This window comes from Gavialis gangeticus, unplaced genomic scaffold (genome assembly GCF_001723915.1).
Source record: "Gavialis gangeticus isolate Ggan-Ray unplaced genomic scaffold, GavGan_comp1, whole genome shotgun sequence".
NCBI classification, from domain to species: Eukaryota; Metazoa; Chordata; order Crocodylia; family Gavialidae; genus Gavialis; species Gavialis gangeticus.
The window spans coordinates 8,114,266-8,126,856 of record NW_017729004.1 but is presented as its reverse complement, the minus strand read 5'-3'; the positions used below and the strand labels follow the sequence as shown (position 1 = coordinate 8,126,856).

The 12,591-nt window shown below is 46.9% G+C and overlaps 1 protein-coding gene across 4 annotated transcripts in view; it reads left to right on the top strand.

Annotated features, from left to right (window-relative positions):
- Nucleotides 1-2,778: 2,778 nt before the first annotated feature.
- Nucleotides 2,779-12,591, top strand: part of ADCYAP1R1 (ADCYAP receptor type I) — a 273,151-nt gene continuing 263,338 nt past the window's right edge. For all 4 annotated transcript variants that reach the window (XM_019508076.1, XM_019508075.1, XM_019508074.1 and 1 more), the window contains exon 1: nt 2,779-2,839. The gene's annotated coding sequence lies outside the window, so the exon portion shown is untranslated. The remainder of the gene's footprint in view (nt 2,840-12,591) is intronic.

Below are 12,591 nucleotides of genomic sequence, written 5' to 3'. Positions count from 1 at the left end.
CTGCTGTAGATCACCAGACCAGGAGGATGAGGTAGATGAGGCTTTTTTCAGACAACTAGAGGAAGTTTCCAGATCACAGGCCCTCGTTCTCATGGGGGACTTCAGTCTCCCTGACATCTTCTGGGAGGGCAATACAGCAGTATACAGGCAATCTAGCAAGTTTTTGGAGAGCGTTGGAGAGACCATCTAGGGACCGTTCTCATCTTGACTTCCATCGTATCTATCGTATTATTTGTAATATGGCAGTGCTATGTGTATCCCAGGGAAAGGGGGTGACTAGAAAATGAATAAAAGACCATGCCTGCTTTAAGGAACTTGCGATCTACGTCAGTGGAGGCCAACTTTTTTAGCAGGCATGCCACAAATTAGCCGTGCACTCCCCCCCCGTGCCACTGCCTTCCTCTTACCTGATCTCTTTCCCTTACCCAGTCTGCTGCTCTGCTTTCTGCTCTGTGCCCTGTCTGAATAGCTTCCCCCGCTGAGCTGTGTACTTCTCAGCCTAACTGCACACAGGCACAAGAAGGAAAGGGGTTCTCAGCCTGGCTTTCCAGTAGCATTTTATTCTAATCCATAGAGCTCACTGTTGTAAAGAAATCAGAGAGCTTTACCCCCTTCTTCCCCCTTCTCTCCCCCACCTTCCCTTTCCCAGTCCTGTGCTAAAAGCTACAGCACTGCATGGAAGCTGCCCCCTCCTGGCATCCCTTTTTGAGGGAATTGTTAATTATCACCCCTTTTCTGATCCTGGTTGTTCCAGCACTCTCATTAGAGCTGTTTAAAAGCAACAAACATTTTTGCCAAACATCATGTGTAAAAGCCTTCATTTTGAGAATTTTCGAACAGCTGTGATAATGAGTATGGATTTTTGTGGTTTGTGTAGCACTAAATGGGGAATAAGGGCTTAGGACAGCAAAATCCTAACACACCCAAACACCAGTGACCTTTATCCAAACCTGATCCAGCTACTTTGTTTTGGGCTCTGTGCAGGAGAAAAGGTGGCAAGAGCCACCCCGAAAGAGCTTGCAATTTAAATCAAGATTTAAATCAATGTTTGACTTCTGGAAGCTTTTTAGCTTCCTCTCACTGCCTCTTTTTAGGCCACAGGGGGCATGTCTGCACATGCATTAATACACTGTGGTTACTGCATAATAAGTAATAACAGGTACTAACTAAATGAGCATTAACCAGTGCTACTGCTCAGTAGTGCTGGCACATGCCTTTTAAGTGTGCAGTAGACTAATTCTGCTGTTCATTAGCACCATAACACGGCTTTTGCCGTGACGCATGAATGCACAGTAGAATCAGTGTACTGCGCATTGCATGTCTCATGTAGACGTACCCAGTGTCAGCCAAGATGACTGCTACTCCTGAACAAGCTTTGTTATTGTATGCGGGTAGTCCTGTTTTAACGGGACTATGCAAATGCATAAACTGTAAGTAGTTTGGTGATCTGAGCTTAATTGTTCTCTTTCCAAGTGTCTCCTCCGGGGCTCAATCCAGAGCCTTCAGGTGAGGAGGCTGACCTGCCGCGTATTATGTTAAGAAAGCTCAGCCGTTGATCTCAGCTAAAATCATCTAGGAAGCTGGAGATGACACTGCTGAAACTTGAAGCATGGGAAGCTGGATGTTCGGTGCGTTTTCCCTGAAATTTTCTTCTCTGGCGACCCAGCGGAAAACAAATCTCAGATCTTGCTTTTATTATGTCCCAAAGGACAAGCAGTTTGCCCCATCTCTTTTCCTGGTGACAGTGTACTGAGGGATGTGGGGGGAGACGATGGGCATCCTGAAGCTCTTGAACACAGCCTGATTCCTTGCTCTGTTATGAAATAAGTGCGGCTCAGTTACCAGAGGCACTTGCAGCTGCTGCGGTTCTCAGCACTGAAGGAGCTGTGCTCACCCCCAGTCTGGTCTCCTGCAGCTTTTGCTTCAGGCAGTCCGGGGGGTGGTGGCTTCTCTCCAAGCATCCAAGGACCTGCCTCCAGGACCAGACACAGGACACCCTTCCTGGCAGTCCCTCTGGTAATTGCTGCTTCCAGATGACAGCAGGGAACCACATGCTTTCTCTCCTTGCTGCTAAGTCCTAAGTCACTGAGAGCCACCCTAACTCCCGTCCCCACCAATCCCTCCTGCCTTGCACCAACCCAGGGGCAACAACACTCCTAGAGCAAAGGGGGGGGGGGGTTGGAAATAGGTTTGATTTAAGGAACTTGATTTGAATAAACCCCTCCCACCCCTCTTCCTCATTGGTTCCTCCCTTCATGATTGCATATGCACGAGGTAGCCAAGGGGAAGCTATTGGCTCCGGGGTCCCCTTTTCTCAGATACTTGGCTCGGGGAGGGGAGGGGGAGTGGGGAGAGGAGGTGTTTGCTTTTCTCCTTAGGACCGGCTCGCTTTGCAGCTCAGTGTCTGCCCCCCCCCCCCCCACGCACACACACAGGCTCCCCTGAGCATCTTCTTCCTGCCTCCCCCAGCCAAAACAAGCCCTCTGCTTCCATCCCCACCCCCGGGGGAAACAAAAAAAAAAAAGTTTGCAAATCTTCCCCTCCCCTCCAGCGATGGCAGATCCCTTCCTGGCCAAGAGCTCGCGAGCCCCTTGTGCAGGGGCAGCCCGGGCTGGGAAAGGCAGCGCTGGGGAAGACTGATCCCTTTTGCACGGAGCGTGTGCGCGGAGGGGAGTCCAGGGCTGGTCAGTTTCACCCCCGGGAGACCTGGTCAGTTTCACCCCCGGGGCTGCAGACCGGCTCCGTCGCTGCCCGGCCGGCGCCCCCTGCTCCCGCCCGGCTGCCGGTGGGAAGGCGGAGGAATGCATCTCCTCCGGCGGGACGGATCCGTGCTGCAATGGTAAGCCCCGGCTCGTGTTGCATGCATCCCCGGAGCTGGCTGTGCTGTTGGGCTGGAGACTGAAGGGCAGCGGAGAGGGAGAGCCGGCCCATGCTGATGGCTCTGCCCCGGACTTCTCCAAGTGTCTTTTTTTGCTGCTGTTGCTGTAGCTAAAGGGTGCAGGGATGCCATGAAACGCGCTGCCCGGTTACCTTGCCTGGCTGGAGTGACATTGGTCCACCAGCTTTTGCTTTCCCGCTGCTGAAGACTACGGACGGGGGGGAGATCGCCCGCAAGCTACGGCAGGGTTTGTTTCTCCTCTTTAAAAACCAACCAGACATAAATAAATACTCCCCAGATCTCTTCTGCAATTGGGAGACAGGTTAGCGGGCTGGGGAAGGGGATCAGACGCCTGTTTCTTAATGCAATATGGCTGGTAAATAAAACCCCGATTGCTAAGAGATCCGGGGCTGCGATTGCCAGAGCCTCGCTTCATACTTCCTTCCCAGTCCTGCCTCTCCCTTCACCTGCCGCAGAAACTCGGATTCACCCTCCTGCCAATGCACCAAGGCAGGCAGCGCCACTTGCCCCCCCACCTTTTTTTTTTTTTTTTGCGGGGGGGGGAAGTCGTCCCCATTGCTGCCCATGTCGAGCAGCCGGGGTGCTTCTCCCCTTATCAGCCCTTGCACAGCTGGTGCCAATATTAGCATCTCTGCAAGCTGCATTGAAGTGGGAGATGCTGTGATGCCAGCCTCCCATGTGCAGTGTTTTTGGTCTGTGTGTATAGGAATCTTGTAGTTTCCTGGCAGCAGCAGCGGCAGCAGCAAAAGCTTCTTCAGCTCTGGTGACTTCCAGGGAGCGGCATGTTAGGAAGGTGTGTGGATTTATTTACTGTGTAGGGACCGTCCCTCATTTTGTATCTCTGGACAAACTCCACTCAAGTCCAGTGGATTTCCGCTGGTGAGAGGCACAGCGGAGGGTTATCCATAGGCTTTAGTTGGGGGAGGCTGGAATGATCTGGAGTCCTGCATCCAGTTTTTGGGTCCCCCCCGGCTACAAGAAGGATGTGGACAAATTGGAGAAAGTCCAGTGGAGGGCAACAAAAATGGTTCGGGGGCTGGGGGACAGGACTGGTGAGGAGAGACTGAGGGCACTGGGCTTGTTTGGTGTGGAGAAGAGAAGACTGAAGGGGGGATTTAATAGCAGCCTTCAGCAACCTGAAGTGGGGTTTGAAAGGATGCAGCTGGACTGGTCTCAGTGGGGGCAGATGACAGGACAAGGAGCAATGGGCTCAAGCTGCAGCAAGGGAAGTTGAGGTTGGATATGAGGAAAAACTTTCTCACTAGGAGGGCAGTAAAACAGTGGAACAGGGTACCCAGAGAGGTGGTGGAGTCTCCATCCGTGGAGATTTTTAAGGCCCTGCTAGACAAAGCCTTGGCTGGGGTGATCTAGTTGGGGATGCTTTGAGCAGGGGATTGGACTACTTGTGACTTCCTGAGGTCCCTTCCAGCCCTCATTTTCTGTGATTTTATGATTTGACCTTTGGCTTTAGGGTGGGGTGTTATTGCAGATGATAAAAGCAGGGGGAAGTGATTCCAAAGAAAGATTGTGGATGCCCAGAGAACATTTGAAGACCCCTCATTTCCTTGTGTATGGGTTAATTACAATGCATGTGTCGTCCCCTTACAGCCATCTGCAAAGTGACTGAAGCAGAGTTAACGTACATGCAGATGAGCATGCTGTTTGGGTACAACACTGTCTCCCTTCTGTATTCCTTTTATACAGCATAGGTTGGACAGAGCAGGGAACAGCTGATGGAGCCAATTTATCAAATGAATGTGAATCGGTCTTCACTCTGTATCACTATCAACCAGAGCGGGAAGGTCAGCTCCTTAACCTGATTGAGGTATAGATACGGAGAAAGCAGGTTTTATAGGATTTCTGATTCCAACAATGCAAAAACCCAGCTCTGTCTCCCAGAAGTTATCCAAGGGATGGAAATAAATGACACCGTTCCATTATGACAAGGAACAGAAAACGTGTGATGACAACACATGGATTCTAAGTGTTTGTGTCTTAGACATGGCTTAGCACAGTGGTGCTCAACCTTTTTAGAGTCAAGGCACCTCTCGCTAGGCTCAAGGCACCCCTTAGCTCAATTTTCTGATTGCATTTTGACTGTAGAAAAATAATAGAGCGATTCTTCGTCTGGTACCAAGAACTCAGAAAGATCACAGCAGGTCAGAATATTTTTAATGCTATGAATTCCTGTTTGAAATCTATGGGTTTATATTGTGAAACAGGTTTGCATGCCTAACGTTGTGTGGCACCCTTAAAGGATCTCAAGGCACCACTGTGGGGCCCTAGTTGAGAATCACTGGCTTAGGGTTTGGGGTTTTTTTTTTATAACATTTAATATTGCTCTTTGCTGAGGTGGGCACTTGTCATTGCTGTAGTGAGCCTATAAATTCAAATACAGTCCGCTATTGCATTGACCATCACTTGCAACTTTATTACAGTGTGGAGGTTCCTTTGGGGGTTGTCTATTAATTAGAAGACATGTTTCATACATGTGTGCAGTCATCAGAGAGATGGCTACTTGAAGAGGCGAAATTGCTAGATCAACAGGGGCTTCTCTTGACTGAGCAGAAGGAGAACCAGCTAGTCCAGATTATTTTTCTTCCAACTCAATATCTGTGAGAGAAAAAATAATATAGAGCCGGTAATGGGTGTCATTGCAACACTCAAAAGCCTACCTTCCCCTGGTATAGTTTAGATGCATATACTGAAGAGTGGAAACATCAAGAAAGGAGATGTGGTGTTGATGGTGCCACTGGGAGGAATTATTGGGTAGAATGAAATTAAAATAGGGGGAAAATGCATGGAGAATTGGAAGACAGCCTTTAAATGATGAGACCCTCTTGATTATGGAGTAGTCTACTGGTCGCCTTCAAACCATCATTCCTCTGAACTCTCTTGGTTTAGAGGTGCAGCATCCTGGAGGCACTCTTTTGGGGTTAATTTTCCGATGCCTATGTCTTTGCCTTTATTTTTTTTTTTATGAGCAGACAACTGTTATTAGTTGTTTTAGTCTGAAGTCAAGTAGAAGACAGGGTAGCTATGCACCTTAGAGATTAACCAAAGTAGATAGGTGTGTATAGCACAAGCTTTTGTGAGCTGAAGTGCACTTGATCAGATGCTATGAAAAGCCTTTCACAGCACAGTCCATAAATGCAAATCTATCCTGCCTTTTCTTTTCTTTTTTCTTTTCTTTTCTTTTTTTTTCTTTTCTTTTCCCCCTCTGTCCCTATCTGTCCCTCTCTCCTCCCCCCTCCTTCGGCCTGGACCCTTGTCCAAAAAGCTAATTCCTTTGAATACAAAGGTTTGGAGCAATAAACTTTCCTTTGGGTGCTTAGAGCAAAAATGTTAATTGCTAAATTGGCACAAACTCATCCTAAAACCAGAATGATCTAAGTTAAGAAATACAGCGAAAGGAAAAACATGTGCACAAACAAACCAGGGCCAAGAAAATCCAAGTTTGATTGTTATACCACAATGTAAATCTTTGCTGAGATCTGAAAGTCTTGCTAGAATAAGAGATCTTATCGTTGCTACAGATTCTAATCAGAAGTACATTCAGTTGCCTAGGTCCTAAGCAGCTGTAAACCAGCGTAGCTCTGTTGAAGTCAGTGCAGTTCCTTGGATTTATGCCACCCAAATATATAGCCCCTTGTGATCATTGCTGTAAGTGTATCTCTCTGCCCTTCCTGACAGTGAAGAGCACTTGGTGGCTTATGCTTCCTTGTTTTTACATCCCCCCCACCTTTAATGTTTGCAATCTAATACCATATGACCATTTTAGACACAATTGTCCTCTCCGTTAAGGCTGATTCAGTGCCTGTTGCCCCCCCCCGGGGTACTAGAATGAGCCTTCCCACGGGTGTAAATCAGGAATAACTCCACTAAAGGCAGTGAAGTCACAGCAGCGTGGGACCGTTTCTCCTTTTCCATAGCCCATTTCTATAATCGTCCTTTGCATCAGCTTATAGATGAGCATCATTACATTACTGAGTAAGCCTAATACTCTGCATTTTTATATACCACACCATTGCTTGATTATTTAATGAAGCCTAGCATCCCGTCTTTCAGTCCCCTTCCTATTTAATATGCAGCATGTGAAATACATCCTTTGAATCTGGGGAACAGGTGGTATTAGCCGCACACACTCCTTAATAGATGCCAGCATTCACTGTCCTGTGATGGCTGGCTGGAAAACTGAGACACCATTCAGTTGCTGACAACCAAAGTTGATGCAAAAAAATAGGAGAAAAATGCATGCATTTTGGCAGATTGCTTTTTCTTTGCTTGGTCCTTATCTGAGCCGATGCAGTAACTGCGGTTTGTTGCTTTAGGGCATTTCCAGTGCTCCTGCCTGAACATTTTGCCACCCAAGGAAAAAATGGAAACCATGAAACCTTTCGGTATGGGCCAGATTCTCAACCCATTACACGTACAATATAATACTTTAAACAGTGCCTAGCCCCATATAAGTTGATGGAATTACTTGTGGACGAAGACCATCAGAATTGGCCTGTGTCCATGGTTAATACTTTCAGGCTGCATTTCACGCTTAGGGGTTGGATCATCCCATCTCCCAAAGGAAGAGGAAAAAATCCCAACATTTAAGACAAAAGGGCATTTCCCCTAATTAAATGTTGGAAATGAGCCTGCATCCATAAAGAGACACAGTTAAATAACTCTTCCATTCTTATTTGTGCTGCTTCTACTATTGCCCTACCTACTGGAGGTAGCCTAATACTGTCACCTTATCAGGGTGAACTAGTCACCCTAGCATCCAAGTTTATCTGTGTAGGAGCCAGATCGTAGCTTTGTCAATCAGTGTAACAGTTGTATTACCATTTCTTTCCAAGGGCACCTTTTACACACCTGTGGAAATGGATGCGATGATTTTTTTTCACCATTTGAATCCTTTGTTATTTACGGTACAAATGAGGGAATCCGAGCTGAAATGGGGCAGACATTATTTTCATCTAGGATGTAGTTTTACAGTGTGTGAAAACCTCCGCTTCAAAAAGCGATATAATAGTTTATGTAAAAAGCAACCTGAAGCAGTCAACAAAGCTAGGCTGGGTTCATTTAGTTAATTGGTTTAGTTTAGAACTGAGATGTGAAGGATTCAAAAGATTGCATGGTCCGATTCTTACTTATTTATTTAAATTAGTAAAATGCTGGAAATATTAAGGATGTAATTTCCCACTGCTCCCATTCTCCTGCTTCTGACGTAAGCTTTTAAGATTTGGCTCTCTGTCGTTGAGACATTTTATAAAGCGCCAGTCGCTGGAGTACTCGGACTCCATTTTGAGATGGAGGGTGCTCAATTACTATAAATGAATGGGTAATAGTAATTTGTTTACTATGGTTCATAGATCCTGGTAACTGGTGAGTGGAACTGATGGACACCAAGCAAATCCTCTTGTTATTATACAGTGAGTGTGTCTACACATGCATTAATGCACCATTGTTACTGCACATTAAGTTTAGTACCTGTAATAACAGGTACTAACTCAATGCACAATAACTGGCGCTACCGTGCAGTAGCGCTGGTGCACGGTCTTTCAGTGACGCTAATGCACAGTAGACTAATTCTACTGTGCATTAGTGCATTAGTGCCACTTTTGCTGTGATGTTGTAACGCGCGGCAGAATTAGTCAACCGTGCATTTCGTGGCTCATGTAGACATGCCTGCTGACTGGCAGTTATGAAGTATAATGGATTGTAAAGGTCTTTACTACAGGGCCCACTTCTGCCATCCAGCTTGTCCCAGAAGCGTGCAAGTCTGCTAACTGTATTGATTCCAGCTGGAGTTCTTCAGGAGGCAGGTTTTATATAGACTGGGTAAGGCTGGGAGGCCAAGTTGGGCTGTGTTTAATCTAGGCTAGTACTGTGTCATTGTGCACAAACCTGAGTGAGAGGAAGCATCTAAGTGCCTTGCTCCAGAGCTGCAATCTTGACCTGGTTGGTGCCCGTGATAAAATTTCCATTGACTTCAGTGGGGTGAAGACTTTGCTCACAGAAGAGCATCTGGAAACATTATCTAGAAACACCCATGGCCATATTTTTTCAAATGAAAATATTTACAAATGTACATATATTTAAAATTGATGCATTTACACATATGTACATATTTGCCCAGCTTGCAACATAAGCACGTAGAAATTATTAATCACTTTACCATAAGACAAGCCATGCAGTTTCCTATGAAAAGACTTTTGTTGCAAGTCCTACACTGCAAAAACACCTCTGGTAGCTAATTAGTATGTTTTGCTGACAGTATATCCCATTCACAGGCTCCCTTAATAGGAAATATTTGCTGAAATCCAAATAATAAATATATCCATATGGGTGATCGGTAGATTAGAGCCAAGCTTTTGTGCTGGGAGAACAAAGGCAATTCTTTATATTGTGTAAGTTATATGGATATATGATTATTCTGAGGGCAGCTGTAGGATTTATGGTGTCCCTTAGCTGCTGATTTCGTTTCTTGGAATGGTTGGGCATTTGCCAGTCAGGTGTTGTCACTTAAACCCCAAACTGGCTTCAGGAAGTTAAAAGGAGACCTACAAGTCTCTGTATTAAAGCAGATTTAAGAGTGCACGATAGCAAACTTTAAATATTTATAACTTCTGTTGCAAAACCCATGTGAGGGCCTGGTTACAGCTGTCCTGGTGTTGTTTTCCTGTCTAGAGCACAGGAGAAACATCTTTGTATCACAGATCAGGCCCTTGGAGCCTTTCCAGGACCTTTGCGCTCCAACGGAAGATGGAGAGAAGATGTCTATCACAAGTGCTGCGAATGATTTAGCTCAGAGGGTCAGATCTTAACTGAACTCCCAAGTGCCTCCACTTAGGCACCACAACGCCTCAAATGTAGGCACTTATTCCTGGGCACTCACATGTCCTATACAGTGAAATGGGAGACCTAGGTGTCCCCCAATGGTGATTGGGATCACCTGGTCACTCCTCAGAGAGGCACTTCTTGCTAGGCAATGGGGGTGGTAGGCGCAGAGGTGTGGATGAGCTTCTATTGCTTGGGTGTTTAGCTCAGGGCAGAAGGAGAAGGAAGTCCATCGTGTCAAGATCCAGATCGCTGAGACCAAAATGTCTAACTGAGTTCAGCATAAACCACAGTGCCTCTTCTTCACTGTCGAATGTGGGGCGGAAGAAATCTGCCTTTTTCCAATAACCTAAATGTTAAAGACATTTCATTAAATGGGAAAGCTGGGTTCTAGGCTGGGCTTGCTCTAAGAGATTCAAATCCACTTTTTTCCTCTCTCACTATGAGCTATGGACTAGGATGGGTGAGAGATGGTGTCCATCCCTTTTGCTGAAACTGGCCCCCTGGGTGGCCAAGAGTGGATGGGGCTAGAAGAGAAAATGAGAAGTGTGACTCTGCTGTAGCTCAAGGAAAATATCACTCCCCTGGGAGTGGGACATCTTGGTTTCTAGTCTCTGTAGCCAGGATGCATTTAGCACTAGACAGGCAAAGAAATAGCTTTGACAGCAGTAGGGCTGGAAGGGACCTTGAGAAGTCATCTAGTCCATCGCCAGATGACCCGATCTTGAGTGTCTAGTGAGCCTGCTTTAACAGGAGGGCCTGGGGATACCCATCCTGGCCCCTACCTCAGTGACTGAAGCATTTTACTGGATGTGGGTTTGGATCCTCTCAGCCTGAGCTGGGCCTGCTGTAATCTAGGTCTCTCACTTCCTAGTCAACTTCTCCAGCCACAAGGCCATTAGGCAAAAGGAGGGCACTGCCGTCTTCCTTGTTTTCTGTTGAGAGTCACTTGTGCTCTTGGCATCACTCGCTTGCTCTGTATAATCTGTCCCTGCCTAAGGAATCATGGGCTACAGTAGAGTTTAGGAGCTTCCCAGATCTAAATGAATCCACAACAGAGCTGAAGTGGGAATGAGGTCCTCTGCTCCCTGGTCTGCATCACTTCTGCCCAGTTTACATGCCGAAGTCTAAGAACCCCTTTCAGGCCAAAACAGAGGTGACTCATGAATCCGGGCAGTTTTGCAGCCACTCTTCAGGGTGGATTTGAGACCCACCTTGTGACTGAGGCACCTCAATTCGACCAGGATCCTATTTAGGCATCTTAGAGGGTTTATATACGATCTGACCGATAATGACTGCTACGGCTCTGAGTTGTCACCAGCGGTCGGAGGAGCCTTGAGTTCCACAAGGCACATTCATTTATTTGAGATGCATGAAGTTTGACAGTTTGGGGATACTGCATGCGACAGGATGCATTCATTAGCCGAGGTGAGCGTGTGTAGTGGGGGAAGAGCCGGGATAAACTTCATTTGTGGGAACCGTGGCATGTGCCTGCGGAGGAGAGAGCAGCGTGCTGCCCAGGCTCTCGTTAGGCGTACTGAAACATCTCCCTTACACAACTCAGGGCCCTGGACAACCATGACCTACCTACCTCTTTGCTTTTTTTCTCTCGTTTTGCACTTATCCCAGTTTTCACCCCAAACCACTTACCTTGTTTGGGCCTATCCCATTTTATCTTTCTGCTGGATGGCTGCTCGCTGTTTTCCTTCTATTGGGCGGCTTCCTCACAGCAACATCACTATGTCCGATTCAGGTGAGGATGCTTCTGTGATACATGGAAATGCTCGAAGAGGAGCAGTTGGGTACCTAAATTCCTTTGAAAATCTGAGATCTCCTGGTCCCGTGCTTTAACTACTAGGGAATCCTTCCTATCATCCTTCTTGTTCCTTTCCTCTTATTCTTGACATGCAGCCTTGCCCTCCACATGGATATGAGCCTGAGTTTTGGCACATACATTAAAGCTAACTTTTACAGAGATTGTGTGTGCGTGACAGCCTTTTCGAACATGGAGCCTATCTCTGATAATGACCATGTAGAAAATGTATCTGCCTTTGCCCTCCAAGCACTAGCAGACTGAGGGATGCTTATACTTAGGGTAACCATATGTCTTAGTTTGGCCGGGACAATCCTGGATATTGGAGGCCAGTCTGGGCCAGCCAGTGATAATTAAAATGAGCATCCCAGATGCAGGGCAGGGAGGCAGAGCAGCACAAGCTGTGAAATAGGAAGCCCTAGCAGGCAGCAGAATTGCCCTAAAATAGTTTAGCTTGATTATTGGAATGACCATTAAAAAGGGGAAATGATTGTTAACATCACCTGCGGTAAAGGACAATGGGTCATTAATGGCTTATTGATTCCCTTAGCTGCCTGAATAGTAATACCAGAGCTGTACCATGCCAGCCTACCCCTGCCCCTGCCTGCAGCAGTGCCACTGACTTGAGAGGGGGCGGGTAGCGGGTGGCGGGCAGTGTCCCGGATTTCACATTGTCCCATGTGGTCACCCTACTTATGCTGGATGAGCTAAGAAATTGTTTGTAAAGTCTTTTGGTTTTTTTAATTTGACTGCTCCTGTTACAGTCACCATGCATATTGCTCCGCTGGCCGGTCCTGGTCTCTTAAAATGAGGCTCTGGCCAGGTCTCCAGCTTGAGGCTGTCCCCAGTCCTGTAGTAAAGTAACTCCCCTGTCAAACGGGCTCTCGGTCAACAGTCCCCAGGTACTAACTGCGTTGACCTCAGCAGATGACTTGGTTCACTGACTTAGCACGTAGAAAAGTAGGCCTGGCAGGGCCCTCCTGGGCCACTCAATTCAGACTCCTGATATTACAAGGAGCCAAAATACAGAAGCACCCAAGGATTT